The 17,023-nt window shown below is 34.0% G+C and overlaps 1 protein-coding gene across 2 annotated transcripts in view; it reads left to right on the forward strand.

Moving 5' to 3' along the window:
- The first annotated feature begins 559 nt into the window (after nucleotides 1–559).
- LOC133173769 (uncharacterized) overlaps nucleotides 560–17,023 on the forward strand; it is a 33,948-nt gene continuing 17,484 nt past the window's right edge. Inside the window, exon 1 of one of the 2 annotated variants that reach the window (XM_061308797.1) lies at nucleotides 560–646. The gene's annotated coding sequence lies outside the window, so the exon portion shown is untranslated. Of the gene's footprint in view, nucleotides 647–793; nucleotides 932–17,023 lie in introns of those variants that run through there. The other variant, XM_061308799.1, reaches the window with a different exon arrangement.

Below are 17,023 nucleotides of genomic sequence, written 5' to 3' on the forward strand. Positions count from 1 at the left end.
TTAATTTAATGTAAATGATATATTGAACAGTGCATCAAGTTTTACAAGATCCTGTTGCATATACTGAGAAAGTTTCCTGTCGGGGGAAAAAGTAGATATATTATTCCTTTTATGTAAAGAGATTTTGAGCATAATTATAAAACCCGATGAATGTGCGGTTTACCTTTCAGTCATCAAAGCTGCGTTCTTCTGCTCTTCATTGTGCATCAACAACGTAGAACGAATCAAACCATATATTATTGCCCCCATTCAGCAGAGCCATTGCTAGGAGAGACATAAAACCACTGACAAAATATGATGAACAAAGAATTTGATTAGAAGTGAGGACATGCATTCAAGCTTTACAAAATAAGAAAAAAAAAAACCTGAAACAAGCGAAATAGGAGGACTTTAAATGCCCCTGAGGTGTTGTCGACTTTCTGTTACTAAATCTAACTTATTTAAATATTTCTGTTCTATTTTTTTGTCATTGAAGTTTGTAGTGTTAAGCAAAAAGCCGTGTGCCCAGCAATGCTAGTATATGTTATGCAATGTATATATATTTAGCAAACTGCTATTGCCACGAAAGCAGGCAAAACCCAAAACAACAAAACACTCTTGTGTCAAGTGGGGGTTGTTGAAGAGAAAGGATGTAAAAAGCGTACTGGTAAGTAAAGTATTTACAGATAGTGTATATGAATGTTAAATCTGCGAACCAGATATTGTATGGAGGAAACGTATCTTATTTCCCTTGTATATTCTTTTCCCTATATTCCGGACGTGCAGTTGTTTTTTTTCTATATTTAAAACTTGCTTGGAATATTCTGTTCTAGACATTTTGTGCATTGGTAATGCTTGCTTACTGGAGAGAATTAGTAACACGTAAAAAATGCAGGATTAACTGAGTTGCAGTTGGGAGAGCTGTGTTCGTCGCCATTAAACAGAGACCCATGTAAGTGTGAAATGCCGATCCTCTTCTCGTGTAACACACGCACATCTGTAAAATTTGTGTGTAAACAAATCAGTTATAGAAGGTTGCTTAAATGATTTAGAGGCATTCTCTTTAAGGATTTGCACTTTTATAAAAGGGTTGTGCCAAAAAGTTTGCGTTAGGGGCTCTCAACATCTCAAATTCCACGCACTACTAAAGGCATTATAAGGCATTCTCTAACTATGCTGTACATGCTTCGGTAATATAGGTTATTAATACTATTTATAAGATTTGAAGCTGAAAGAGATAGTGTGTTCTTTCGTAATGTTGATAAAGGATTTGTCCTGCCAAACTAATAGATTTCTGCCAAGATTGACAGAAGATGGCATCATTTATTAATTAAATTTTATTATTTTATTAAATAATTGCCATGATATGTTGTAAGTCTTCAAAAAATTCATCTATGAGAGTACAGTTAATATAAAGTGGACCGATATACATTTTTAGATTTCATTGACTTTTTCTATTGTTAATATATCCGCTCTTTGTAAGAAAAAAAGGCTGGGTTATCCTAGACCGTCCCTTTTCGTATTACATTTTAAGCAGTTGCCAGTTCATCTTTGGAATATATTAAGTGGTGTATTGAACAGTTTAAAATTTTCATTTTTACCATGATGGTCAAAAACACCTTTCCTACAAAAACCTTGTTCCAAGAACTCTTACATTTTGGTAATAGCTATTTCATCTTTTGAAATATGAATTGTGATGACAGTAAGGTTTTCATTATTACCATATGGACCAATACCATTGGGGGTCGAAAATTCTCTTGCAACAACCTGGTTCCCAGAACTCCTCTTACACTAAACTCAGTAGCCAAATCATCTTGTAGAATAAAGTTAGACAATTTTCACTTTCAACATGGGAGCCTATGGGTGTGAACAAAGGCATTTTTCAACAAAACCCTCTGATCCAAAAACTCAGTACACTAGCCAAATAATCTTAAGGAATATGAGTGGTGGGGTTCTGTAGATGTGTAGATTTAATAAAAATAAAATTTTAGCTTCATTACATTCTTTAGTTCCACAGTATGAAATTGAAATTTATTCATTAAATACTAATTAATATGAGAGGCCCATTGGCCACATGCTTACCTGAGCATTTATGTAAATTAGGGAATAACTATTATAACTTTCTCACAAGTTACTTATAGGCACAAAGGAGAATGATTTTAGTGGCAAAACTTACTTGCAGTTATTACTGTCTCATGAGTCATGACAGCATTTAGTCTATTAATCGGACTCTTCCAGGTATTTTTTTTAAACACTTGAATGGGAATGTTTTGTGAAGTATAATTCATCTTCATCTTTCTATCTCCTAGTATCTACATGTATTTATCGATCGATCGAAAGAAGGAGAGAGAGAGAGAGAGAGTACATGGGTTGTCGAGGATTTTAAACATTCAATTGTGTGAAAATTGAAATTGTCATTAACGTCCATCCCCCCCCCCCCCCAACACACACACCCTTACTACAACAAAGTTGAAGCCATGCATGGAACTAAATAACCGATTTTTCTATAGTCGCGATGTGACGTTATATCTCCCATTATCATGGTTCCTTTTGATTCAGGGTGGAACATAGGGCCTTGGCAACAGTCCTCCAGCACACTCTGTTTTGGACAGCCTTTCCACAATGTCTGATTTCCTCTTCACATGACCTTTGCCAAGTTGTCCTGGGACGCCCGATCCGACATTTGCCCTCGGGGTTCCACTCATGTTTAACGATTGTTTTCTGAGGGTATGTCCAATCCACAGCCATTCATCACGGACTATTTGCTGAGTGATCAGGTCTTGGTTTAATTGCTCTTGCCTCATGTTCTTGTTGGTTACCTTTTCTTGCCATCTGATGTTCTTAATGTGGCGCAGACATCTATTTGGGGAGGTTTGTAGTTTTTGGAGGTAGAGTTGATGACTCTCCATGTTTCTGATCTATAAAGGAGCATCTACTTCTGTTGAAGATAGGGAGATTGTTGCGTGTGGACAATGCTGATGATCTATCTCTTTACCAGTCCTTTCCTTTATGTCTTCATCTGTTCTACAAGTTACTTAGACAGAACTGCTTAATATGTAAAGAGTCTACGTCTTTCAGATTATGCTCTCCAATAGTGATTGGTGTATGCTTTTGTTGAGTCGCACGACATCTGTCTTTACAATGTTGTCCCGAAGACCTGTCTTTGCTGCTTCCTTGAGCAGCCTGTCTGTCTTGAGCTGCATGACTTTTTATGCTATTGTGCTCATATTTCTGGGACATAGGTCTTCCGAACACTGGGCAAAGGTCTGTACTTCATATACAGGGTGTCCCAGGATATGTGATACCATTTGAAATAATCACCAGAAACATACCCGTAAATGTACACAAAGGGTACACACTGGACTTCTGTCTTGCCAACTCTTGTGGTTCTCCATTCCACCAGCAATATAAATATCATAGGTGACAGCAAACAGCCTTGTCTAACCCCTGTCTGACCTCAAAGGCTTTTGCAAGCTTGCCGTTGTGGATGGCTTGGCACGTAGCGTCGTCTTACAATTGTTCTATGAGGTTGATGAAGGAGAGTGGAATTCCGTAGAACTGCAGTATTTTCAAGATGACTCTTGTGTCACTATCAAAGGCCCTCTGAAAGTCGAGGAACAGTATTGACTGCTACTCTTACGACTTTCAATTATTATGCGATGAGTGGCGATCTTGTCTGTACAGGGCTTGTTCTTTCTAAAGCTGGCCAATTCTGGACGAAGTCGTTCTTCTATTCTTCCCAGGGTTTATCTTGTCAGAATCTTGCTCGGAACAGAAAGAAGTATTGGGGAGTTTCACTAGATGTCCTATCTACCAATCGGCTTGTACCTCCCCCCTGACCAGATCTGCTGCCAAGAAACAGTATCATATCTGCTGAAGACTCTACATGTATATCTGCCGCGAGGACTTATTGGGGATTCCATCAGGTCCAGCTGTATTTCCGTTCCTCAGTCTCTTCAAAGCCATGATGGTCTCAGCATTTGTGAGAGGGGCAGTGATCAGTGCTAGTTCAGAATTTGTTGGTGGTATGTTTAATATTGTTGCAGTTGGTGGGAGGTTAAGAAGTTCTGTGAAGTGATTCACCAAACGCTCTTTCTGGTGTTCTTTGTGATGAAGTTCCCAACTCGCCATTCATTGGCTTGGTCATTGATGGTCTTTTCCCAGCCAGGGTTCTTTTTACAGGGTGCTGAGGTCTCTTTTCTGAACAGCTTCTGTGGCTATAGTGTAATTAGGTGTCTTCCTCTCGGGATCAGATCATCTTGTTCATGCACCCTGCTGTCCGAGTTCGATAGCCTTTTCCTTTTATCGTCATCTCCTCAGCGTACTTCATTTTGCACCATATCTCGTCTTTCATTTCATTTAGGGTAGACCAGTCTTGCCTAGTGCCTACAAGTATCTTGCGCAGCCATTGGCAAAGCTGATTTTGGACGTTTTTCTTGTGTGTCTCTATAACCACCTGCCCAACGTTTATTTTCAACATTTGGTCAGAAATAATTACGAAAACAAATTCAGAACTATTGATTTAGAATTTTTTATTTAGGATTTTATTTATTTATCTTTTTTTTAAATTTAGGATTAAGGATTTTCTGCTTTGGTTTCTAGTTTTTAAAAAAATAATCCCAACCATATTCCTTTAAAACCCCCTTAAAATTATTTTTTTTTAACCCTTGACATCTTAAAAAAAGTAAATAACTCATGGCATTATCGAGTTGCATCATACTTTATATTGAGCCATTATTCTGAAAGGTTACGATTTTAGCAAATAAAGATTGTAACGTTAACGTTCCATTTTTGTTTATATAAACGGCAATTTCGATGTATTATTAGTGAATATAAGCCACATAGTATTCAAATACGCACAGGATTCCATGTTCCATTGTATCGAAGCTCGCGGTCCTTCGTGTAGGATTTTGTGACCAGTTGTTTTAAAAATTGGATATTGGACTATAAACTGCAAGTTAAGAAGACATTTTTAAACGGATAACTGGTATAGATTTTTTATTTTTGGGAGGAATATCAAACAATACTCGCTTTCTATAGATATATAAGCGACTGAAGTTTCTGTTGATAAAACCTTCTTGTCGATTTATCATTGATTTGCAGTATTCAAAATTGTATTAACAAAGCACGTTAATGGCCAAGACGATGTTTCAATTTATTTTTGTTGTTCACACCGCATACGATCGTAGTAGAGACAAAAAAGCACCCCCTTTCAACTGGTAGTTTTTAAATTTATGTATTTTGATCGATCTCAACTCTTTAAAAGGATGAAGAACCAACAGGTAAACAATTTTCAGTAATATAGTCTAATTCAGGTTCTAAACCATAACATTGCAAATAGTTTGAAAAAAAAATGGTTTATATACTAGTATTTTACAGCTTGAAATTTATAAAAATGAATAATTTTAACAATTTTTTTTCCTTGTGATCATTGTGGAAGCAACGTTAAAAAATTCTACAAACACGCGTCAAGTGTCATGTATCAGTATTTTAGAACAAATTATATTTTTTCCTCTCAGCTTCCTTTAACAAAGAAGTCTCGGTCGTGTAGTGTCTGTGTTGACTTGCATTCTAGACAGGTGAAATGAAATGTGACAAATTCAAATTTCATAATATCCACGGGCATATTCGTCGATGGGGAATGATTTTCATTTCGTTCTAAGCGAATTTTTGATATAACAGATTTTGTTTTATGCATCAGAAAATATGAAGGAAATAAGTTCTGACCTTAATTTTATTTCATTATATGCGGATTTTCATTGTAATCGATTTCGTCGTAACAGGAGGCCACAGTACTCTCGAGGAGTCTCGTGTGATGTCATTCAAAAGTTTCTATGTTACAATACACTTACAAATTATAATAAAATATGTGTTCCAAACGCATTGGAAATGGTGAATATTGTACTCTCCATACTTGGTTCCTAATGTTCAAATAGTGGCGAATATATACCCAGCGTAGTATTTGATATTTTTTCTTCTGAGTCAAACTGTGGTGATTCTGAAAAGTGCAACATTTAATACATTCCATCTCGTTTGGCTTAACGAAATTAAGTAAAGGATTTAATATATTTTTACTTTTATTACAACGTCTCAAGCACGCGCACAATTTTGGACCGTAACACTTTTCTTTGCTCTTTGAAGAGAGCTTAGATGTACTTTTTAATACAGTCAAATGCACGCGCATTCTGTGGTGTGATCTTTTATGTAAAAAAATATTGTTACATTTTGCACAGACCTTTGATAGGGAATCGATATTGTAGAAAATCAAGGTAAGCTTCCGCTGTGATGCATAGCACTGAATGACATAGTTGTGTGAAAGCATTCACCCGATTCGAGCTTTGATTGTATCATAGAAATTTGCACTCTGCATAGATTGGGAAAGCTAGCGCTGTCCTATACAAATAATTTGTTCTTTGGAAAAACTCAAGATATCAATGTGAAGGTATGGCTTTTTTCATCTTCGCTAATCAAAAACAATTTTTTTCTCACCTGAGTCACTTGTAGGTGACCTTTTGTCTGTCGTCCGTCGTCGTGTGTCGTCCGCCGGTCGTAAAGTTTTGAACATTTTCAACTTCTTCTGTTTAACCGCCGATTCAATTATAAAATCTTTGGACAAAGGGGAATATAAATTGTGAATTTTATTGTTCCTGTCCCCCTGGGGCCTGATAAAAGGGGCCTAAACTATCAAATTAGTACAATCTTCTAAAATCTTCTTTACTGCTGCACATTAAGCAGTCACACTGTTAGCATGATTAAAATTATTGAGCCCTGTACCAAAATTATGAAATTCATGGACCCATCATTAGAAGCTATGGTGCTAAGGTGAAGTTCTATTGCCATATAGTGAAAATGCATTAGTTTTCACCCACCCACCCCCACCCCTGTATCTTTAGCAGAAAAAAACATGTGCATGATTATGATGAGCAAGGGTGCCTTTTCTTAGATTGTGAAATCCATGAACCGAAGGTCAAGGATTCAAGTGTTAGAATGGGGTTTTATTATCATGAAAATGAATTTATTCTTTTAAAATATCTCTCTCTCCCTGTATATTTAGCAGACAAACTTAGAGCATGGATATGATGAGCAAAAGTGTCTGTACTCAAATTGTGAAATTCGTGATCATAGGTTCAGGGGTTCTGCTGTTAAGGTGGGGCTCTATTTAATATATAGTGAAAATGCATTTACTCTTTAAAATTCTTCTCTTCCCCTATATTAAGCAAACTAACTTAGTGCATGGTTATGATGAGCAAGGGTTCCCTAACAAAAAAATATAGTAAACTATAGTTAACTTTCGTTTACTATAGTTAACTATAATGATAACTTTTACACTATGAAAACTATAATTAACTATAGTTATTTAGTGATAACTTTAGTTCTCTGGGGTTTTGCAATTAAATCAATATGACTTTTTTTAAAGAAAAAAAAAACAACCTAAAAACAACCTATTCATTTGAGGTGAAAGGTCAAAGACCAAGGTCAGAAATTCATATATTGCATACATATTTCAGAAATTAACTTTAGATCTTTGTAGCTTTTGCAGTGAAACTTAGGGTCATGAATTTCTTTAACTTAAAAAAAAAGACCCCTACTGACTTTAAGGCCAAAAGCTTGAAGGTCAAATTCGACTTTTTTTTCCTTTGTCTGCATTTCTTCAGGTCTTCTGCTCCTTTCTTTTTTCTTGAAGCGGGGGACACAAATTTACTGAAATAGCGTTTTTAGTAGTTAAGATTGGTGCTAAAGACAAATGGCAGTGACTGACTTGAAAATGTTCTGATTACCAGACAAACCATTTTGTTGATTCCTGATTGTCCTATTTCTGTTGTTCTTGAGCAGCATATTTATTTTGCTTTAAATTGCCATTTTTTGGATCCTTAATGGGATTGTATTGTACTCAGGTGACTTTTAAGGCCCTTAAAATAATTATCATGATGTAAATTTGAATTTTGAACATAACTTATTGTTTAAATATACAAATGGTTCGAATACACGTTCTTACACCTAAGGATTCTCGCCTAAAAATGGTTACAACTGTCAATATATCTATAGATAAACTTTGATGCTTAAAGGCATAGATTAACTAGTATTAATTGTAACGGGGACCGTTACAGATGTTCCCCAAACGCTCCCCAACACCCTCTTGGTGTCTTATTTCCTGTAAGCTTCATTAAATAAGGCAATGAAGTATATTGATCGTTTTTTGCATTTCACGCGCGCGCACGTGCATGCATGTGCAGGATGACCATGTCATCTCATCTATACTATTAATGCATCTTTATATTCTCAGTATCAAAACATTTCGTCAAAAAATAAATAAGTTCCGGCTATATCAAGTATATTGGTCATCTTAGCATTGCATGCATGCGCACCTGCATGCATGTTCCTAATGACCATGCCATTTTGTCTACACTTATAATTTGTCTGTTTATTCTTAGTATCAAAGCTTTTCATAAAAAAATATAAAAGTTATGGCTATATTAAGTATATTGGTCATTTAACACATTGCACGCGCGCGCATGTGCATTCATGGGCATGATGTCCACATCATCTTGTCTACACTTTTAATATATCTGTATATTCTTAATATAAAAACTTTTCATAAAAAAATATAAAAATTACGGCTATATTAAGTATATTGGTCATTTAACACATTGCACGCGCGCGCACGTGCATGCATATGCATGCATGCATGTGCATGATGACCATGTCATCTTGTCTACACTTTTAATATATATAAATATTTTGAGTATCAAAGCATTTCATCAAAAAGTATAAAAGTTACGAATATATCAAGTATATTTGTCATTTTACGCTTTGCGCGTGCGCACACGTGCATGCATGTGCATGTTGACCATGTCATCTTGTTTACACTTTTAATATATCCTTATATTTTGAGTATCAAAGCATTTCATCTAAATATATAAAAGTTACAGCTATATCAAGTATATTAGTCATTTTACGCATTGCACGCGCACGCACGTGCATGCACGTGCGCGCAAAATGACCTTGATTCCGCAAATCTACATAACATGCCTATTAACCCTAAAAAGGTTTCACCTCAATCGGATGAGTAGTTGACGAGATCACTCGCGGACAAAAAAGTACCCAGGAAGAAGAAGAAGAAGAAAAATAATAATAATAATAAGAAACAGAGTAAAAACAATATGTTCCCCAACTTCGTTTGGGGAACATAATTACGTGTTAAAAATATGTCTTAGATAATTTTGTGTGCAGTGATTGTTAAAAGAATCTAACAAAATCTCATAATTTGTTTGCTCTAGTGGAAAAAATATTTTGGTTGATATCAACATTTTGTGATTTGTCTCCCTAGAGATGTAGTTAACAATCAATAATTTTTAACTGAGTAAAACATAAAAAGTCTCTAAACAATTCCCTAGAGTATGATGATATTTGTTTCAAACTAAGAACAAAGGATACGAATCCTCTGGTGTGACACATGAACAACTGGGACTCTCAGTAAGATTTCTTCTAAAGAGGTCATGATTCAACATACAGTTATTTGTGAGTTCATGTGAATGATATTAAGTCGTCTGTTTCCATGACAAAAACAAGGAGATTTTTGAGTATTTTTTTCGTCTCCTTATGTTTTGTTTTGTTTTTTTGAAAACTACTAAAGACGTAATGTTTCTTGTAATTATACCCAGATTGTTCCATTGATATACTGTATACAGAGAAAATTTCGCCTCCGTTTTATTTTCGCAACCTTTTTGCACTATACCCAAGTAGGCAAATTCAACGAAAAAGATATAATTTCTTGAACAGAACTGTGACTGGGCGAATCTAAGTTGGGCAAAATTGTTTTCAAGTGATAGGGCGAAAATAACCCTGTATACAGTAGTGTATCAGGAACAAAAGTTATTTTTTCATTTAAGGGGGCTCTGTATATCGTCACAAAATGGCGTACTTTCATTCGAAACACCATTTCAGTCCACAATATCCTGAACAAACCGAGGATTCACTGGGTGTACCGTAACATGCGAGTTGTCTTCTCTCAAGTGAATGAAATGTACCCCCTCGAAGCTTCGAGAGTGGCCATGGTACCGTACCTTTTCTTTGAAAATGAATTTTCATATGTAATATACATGTATTTTATTTACAGACAATGTACACTGTATACATAAACTTATAAAGATAAGATTATCTTTCCATAAAGTCCTAAACTAATGCTTCTTTCGAAAGTATATGTTTTCCAGCGAAACGTATCCCAAAATAATGCAAAAGAACTGGGTACGGTAAGCCCAATAATCGGCCCTGTAAAATCGACAAAAATTAAAAGGAGGTTTACATTTTATCAAATGTATCAAGTTACAGTTGAGGTTTCCCTGTGTGTAAATTGGGTAACAATTTTTCTCAACACAAGCGCCCTTTCATTCATATAACGTTTAAAACCGGTCTTATATTCCGGAATTCCCTTATTTTGGATGTTTTCCTCCTCTTCAAGTCTATATTTCGATATGGCCGCATCCGAGTATGTATGCGAAACTTCACAGAAAGAACAAATATAACCCGATTTCTGATATTAAAAAGAAAAAATGACCTTACAAAAGTGCGGCCACATCCGTTTTTACAAAAAAAGTGAAGTTGGAAATGCTGCATTTTTGGAAAGACTTCAGTTTTCTCCACAATAAATCTATACTTTTAAAGAAATAAATTGTTTAATTCTGTATCTGAAGGTTTTATTATTCTTTTTATTGTCTTTTAAATCTAATTCTGCATTTGAAAAATAATTTAATACAATTTAGGCAAATGAAAACCATTTAAACCTTTCTCAGTGAAATTTATTATATGGGACATTACATGTAATATTAATGACGCAATGCATTGAAAACATGACGTCACAAAGAGCAATCATGTTGAAAATATATACTTGAAACAAATTCGTCCGTCTTCTCAACTATGATAAACATTCAATCAATATTTACAGCGTAAAAAAGTAATAACGACATAAGTTGGGCTGGTTCAGACGATTAATTTACATTTACATGTACATGTACCTCCAGTTAAAACGCGCGTCTCCTTCATAGTGAACATTGACTTTATTTGGCTGTTCAAGAAAAGGTTGCTTTTTTTAACCTTTTTATTGAAAATCATCAGCTTTCTTAATTATGTTTTATTCGTTTTCATTTTATATATATGTGGGATTCATAAGTATCAAAAGACAATACATGTAGCTAGTGATCGGGGCAGGTAAAGGGGGAGGGGGGGGGGGTTAGGAGGGAAGCTTGGGATATACTAGTAAAAGTCACCATTTGAACATTTTTTTTCAAAACTTGTTATCCTTGTTCACTGTATTGTTGCAGATTTTTATTTGACAAAATTAATTATGTCAGAAAGGATTCTAGTGTTTTATAGCATAATCAGGAAGTGTGTTATATATGACTTAACACTTCTAAATCTGCCACTGCCGACCTACATTTACTTATTGAAGGTCTGCAGCTGGGAATGGAAAAGTTCTTATTTACACTTATTATTAATTATATAATTATTATATATACATTTATCATGCTGATCGGAATATTGACAGCAGTGTTTTCAAGTAAAATCGGGTTTAATTTATAATTTACAAGGAATTATAGATAAGGAAAAATTAATTATGTTGACAAACTAAGTTTATAAGCTTATAAACCTAGACAGTGGTGTACGTTTTCGGCATTTTCTACCAAAATTTAAGTGAAACACGATACTATCAACCTTTTTTATTGACTATAAATAAAGATTATCTGTTCCCAGTTCTGTAAAAAAAAAAAATACAAACACGATCATTCATTACTTGTGGACAAGAACCCCCCCCCCCCTTTCCGCTCCATAATCGATGATTTTAATAACTCGATTATTTTTCTTTCAGAAATTATTTTTCTAATACATTTTTAAGGCATTCCAAGTCTTGAAATGAGAAATGAAAAAAAAGGTTATAGATATTTACCTGTATAAAAAACAAAACGAATGTACATATTAACTACACTACTAGTACACTACTAGTATATATTGATATTCTTGAAGTAAGCGAGTATTTTTAAAAGGATTTTATCCAGATTATCCATGAAATAATACATTAAGGAATTATTAAGGTCATAGGAAAAATGTTCAATATTCCAATGGATGTTCGTCGGTAACCCACGGGTGATTCAAATTGAGACTCAAAACCGCGGTTTGCGACTGGGGGGGGGGGGGGGGGGTTCCTGCCCAATATCACCTTTGTGAAAATGGTGCACATTATCTCTGAATTTTAAAAATTTCAACGTCCGTCTATGATGATAATCCGTTCTGGAAAAAAAAAATACTTAAAGTATTTTATCGTTACTACAAGGACAAATGTAAAGATTTGTGGAGGAAATGCCCCAGAGAGTTATTGTATCCGAAGAAAGTGATTAAATTATCATTGTCACTGAAATAATATCAAATATCTTACCTACGGTTGTGTAACATGTAAACATCAGGAGGAGTTCTAAAGCAAAATCATTATCTATTTTAGAGCAGTTTTTTTTCTTAGAAGATGTATAGTCATGTTATACATGTCAGCAGTTTGCTAGGCATATTTTTAAAGATTTTTTTTAATCAGACACTAACATGAAAAAGAACCATAATCAAGCGATAAAATCCAGGAATGACAAGGATAACTCTATAAGGAACACTGTTACGTGTTTTACATGTACTTATTGTTCCCACAACTGACAAGTAACAAAATAACATCAGATTTCGTTTAATTTGATAAATGAACTAGAAATTAAATCTCTATGTAGCATATCAAAAGAGACGTGAAAGTGAATTTTGATTCTTTAATGTGTGTTCTGTTATTCTGCATTTCGATTATTTGTACTTTGTCTCCATTTAAATAGAAGTGTGTGTGTGAAGGGGGGGGGGGTACTGATAATCAAGTTATACATGTACTTTAATGAGGACCAATAAAAATATTTCCACTCGATCGTTACCGTTGATCGATCTTTTACTGATCGATATCAATGCAATGTCTGCCGCTTCATGCTGCATTGCTTTGAAGACGACACGCGGAGATTTTCAAAGCCGACGTGGATAAACTCTATATGTGAATCATACACACATACTATATCCTTACTTTTATACATTTTAGTTTTTAGGGAATTATGCCCGTTAGAGTGTACTAGAGGCTTCTGAATCCCCTCCCGAGAATGCATGTACATTTCCCTTCGAATTCACTACGCAGATTTAAGCAAAAATTTTCAAAGTCTGTAACGCGCGTTATGATAAGGCCGTTTCAAGTTTTTTTCCCTATGTTCAGCGTATATACAGTCGGATTGGTTTTTGAGGTTAAGAAAATGTTGACAATAAGTATATAGGGGATTATTCCTGGTTAGTGCATTTGACATGAACATGCAATAAAGCGGATCCACTGGAATGAATAAATCACGATCTGTAAAAGAAATTCTAACATCAAAGAAAAATTAACGCAGTTTAACAGACACCTCATAACTCTGAAATAGTGAGAAATTTTTATCAATAGAAGATACGAAATTAATAGCGCTGCCATTTGTTGGAATGGAAAGGGGGGGGGGGTGATGGCTTTTTCATTGCCAAAAGTCCAATTTTGACAATTTTATATGGGACGTTCCAATTTTCTTTTAATTGATTCATGCATATTTAAAATTTTAAATGTAACTTCATAGACAATGCGAAAAAAGGTTGAAGAAATCTAGCAAATTTTCACATAATTTTTTTTTATAAATTTGATACGCGCACATATACATGTATACATGATACAAATTTTAAAAGAAGAACGTACCTCGTCTCGTCTGTATGGATGAATCAAACCTCATTACTTGTCTGGTAAAATCATTTGCAATAAAATTATATTTTCCAACAAATTATTATACTCCCTCCAGATATCAAAGATACATGTACGATGAATTAAAATAAAAGTTCAAAATTGTTTTCTGGAACTAAGGCAGATTAAAATAAATACATATGTAGTTTCCGGTCCAGAGAATTCATTTCTTTTAACGTCAAGTTAAAATCAATAACGCCTTGATGACGTTATCACGTCAAAATTTGTAATTTTTTAAAGAAAACTCCCCATTTTTCGAGACATCTGACGGAAAAACGGTATGTGATAATTTAAAAAAATAAAATGATCTTGAAAAGACACATCGTAGGCATGTTTGTATAAAATTGAAATCAAATTTGGAGACAGGGCCGCCTTGTTATACGTAACGTACCCAGTTCTTACAATGTGCATAGAAAAGGTATATCTGTAACCACCTTCCCATCGCTTAGAGGACACCCTGTTCATAACAGAGTATACACACGACATTTGTGGTTATGTCCAGTGAAATTGGAACTCTTCTTGGTATCACCAAAACGCTTACATAATAAGTATTGACTCGAACGTTTGATCAGCATTAATTATCAGTTGCTTTTTATGGAAAACGTAAAGATTTAAAACGAAGTAGGACGAAATTATACGATCTCCTTTTAGTCGCTTTTTACTTATTTACTTGTAGCGCAAATTAATTCGTACAAGTTAGATGAAAACGGTTCTAAGTTAATTTTCTTTATTAATTCCTTGAATTCATATAACATGTAACTTGACCATAAACGTGTGTCGCTTTGCTTAAATTAATCTGAAAAACAATAAAGTAAGAACTTCTTTTGGTATATATGTTGGTTATTCTTTAAATATTTTTTTTGAATACTTGTGTATTTTTATTAAAGATATAAAAGTCATTACCAAGACGTTTTGAGTCCACTTTTGAACGGATCTTTCCCACCAGAATTTTGTGATGTTCAAAATTTTTTGGTTTTTCAATTTCATTCAATTTATCCCTTTGATACTATTTTATTTTTAGATTTGGGAGGGAATACATCCAGTTTTTTTTATGAAAATACTCCCGGTATTTTCTTTTGACTCAAATTAAAATTACCGTACATTTCGTTTTTGACTTTGTTGGTTTTCATTTCAAGTTTTTATAACATTGAAGTTTTATAAGAATTTTGTAGCGTAAGGCTTTTAAAATACAAAAATAAGTTGCTTCAACAAAATGAATTAAATATCTTAAATTTTTCTTAAAAGATGAGTTCAATACTTTGGAGCTTTATTTTATTGGATAAGGAGCTGGTGTCTTGCTATTAGAAACGAAAGCATGCATCCAAAATCACTCAGACATCATAGGGGTAGAGATTCTCCCTAAATGTTACTGAGAGAGGTATATGCGAAATTTACATGATATTATAGTTCGGGTAAGAAAACCTGAAGTGCAAAGCTATGAGCCCGAGACATGCATCTGAATGGAAAAGATCTTTTAAAAGATTATAGAGTTTTGTAGAATAGCTATGGTGCATTTCGGTCTTGAGATATAACTTAGTCAATAGATAGCTTTAGGAAACGGGTCCCTGGTTAATTTTGTAAAATGAAGTGACCCTAAACGATAGATTTAAACAGGTATTGTTTTGCAAACATCTTTACTGTGAACATAGAATGAATGAATAAATAAAACATATGCGAAATACACAGGTAAGATAAATTACTTAATTGCAATAATCAATATCTTTTTTCTTATATAAACATCAGCATGTTGGTAACTATGGAAACTAATTACCTAAAGACATGTTTAAAATATATTGATTTCACATCGCATATAAAAGTGCAATGTATAAAATAATGAATTGAGAGCTAGAGACAGCTGCATGGTAAAAATTTATTATTATTATATATATATATATATATATATATATATATATATATATAAAGAAAGCACAAAGAAGTTTACTTTTATAAGGATACCCACTTCCGCCCCAGCCCGCGGTTGAACTCTCGACCTACGGAACCTGTCTCCTAGCAGTACAGGAACAGCGCGCTAGACCGCTCGGCTATCTGGGCAAGTCTAAAAACTTGCTTTCGATGCCGATGGAATTCTCGCGGCGCTGTCCTACACTACACGGTCATTGAGAATGGAAGTGAGATACAGTTATTTGGACATTAGTTTTATTAGAGGATCGTTACCAATACATACATACATACATACATATATATATATATATATATATATATATATATATATATATATATATATATATATATATATATATATATATATATATATATATATATATATATATATATATATTGCTTGTTTTAATTTATGTATTCAAATAACGAATAAAACATTGATCGGCAATCTGTTTTGGGAAAAGGCAGATTGTTCTTAACCTTAAAAAAAATGGTATATAAAACAGGAACAAACATTGTAATCTGTTATCTCCCCGCCATTGTTTGATGCAATATTATTGTCGGTGGTCTTTAATTGACTGATCTTTTGTATCATGAGGGACAAATCGTTTAAAGGTTCCGTATTCCTTTGTTAATACTTATGATATTATAAATCTATTAATTCTTACACTATAAAAAGTTATGTCCAGTATTTTCATTAGTAAATCCACGAGAACGGCGAGTATAAGATGAAGTTAAATAGGTCTGATTAAGGAGTTAACAGTGTGTCCCATTCCAGCTAAAATTGAATTGAGATTCTTCTCACATCGAAGAAAGATTCCCCTTTGAAGACTATATTTTTGAGGGCGTTTAAAGCATCAAGATTTCATATCTCACAAGGTAGGGTAATAATAAATGTCTGTTTAAAGAACGAGTACTTAGTAAGTTATTAAAACTTAATCATTTGAGGTATGACTATTATTACTATGAAGTATGGCAATATTATTACATATATGGAAAATATAATGAGTAGTTTATGAAACTCATGGGGACAATAAGTTTTACGAATATTCAGGTGGAAGCCTGTTTTTATCTACGGAAGGTTTCCTGTCCTGTTCAAAATATAAGGATTTAAGAGCAGAATAAATTGGAAGACTAGTCATTAACACGCACAGTTTGTTATTGAAGTTTTCACAATGAGCTGGGGGAAAGTCATACACCCCTGACTCATATTCGAAAAGATGTTTTAATAATTATAATGAATATTTGATATTAAAAGTGGCGATTTTATAACAATTTTAATTTACGGAGGATTGCATTGTCTTTTGAAGCCTTTTCTAATGTACG

The sequence above is a fragment of the Saccostrea echinata genome, unplaced genomic scaffold (genome assembly GCF_033153115.1).
Source record: "Saccostrea echinata isolate AGI-Se365-2 ecotype Australia unplaced genomic scaffold, CSIRO_AGI_Sech_v1 ptg000056l, whole genome shotgun sequence".
NCBI classification, from domain to species: Eukaryota; Metazoa; Mollusca; class Bivalvia; order Ostreida; family Ostreidae; genus Saccostrea; species Saccostrea echinata.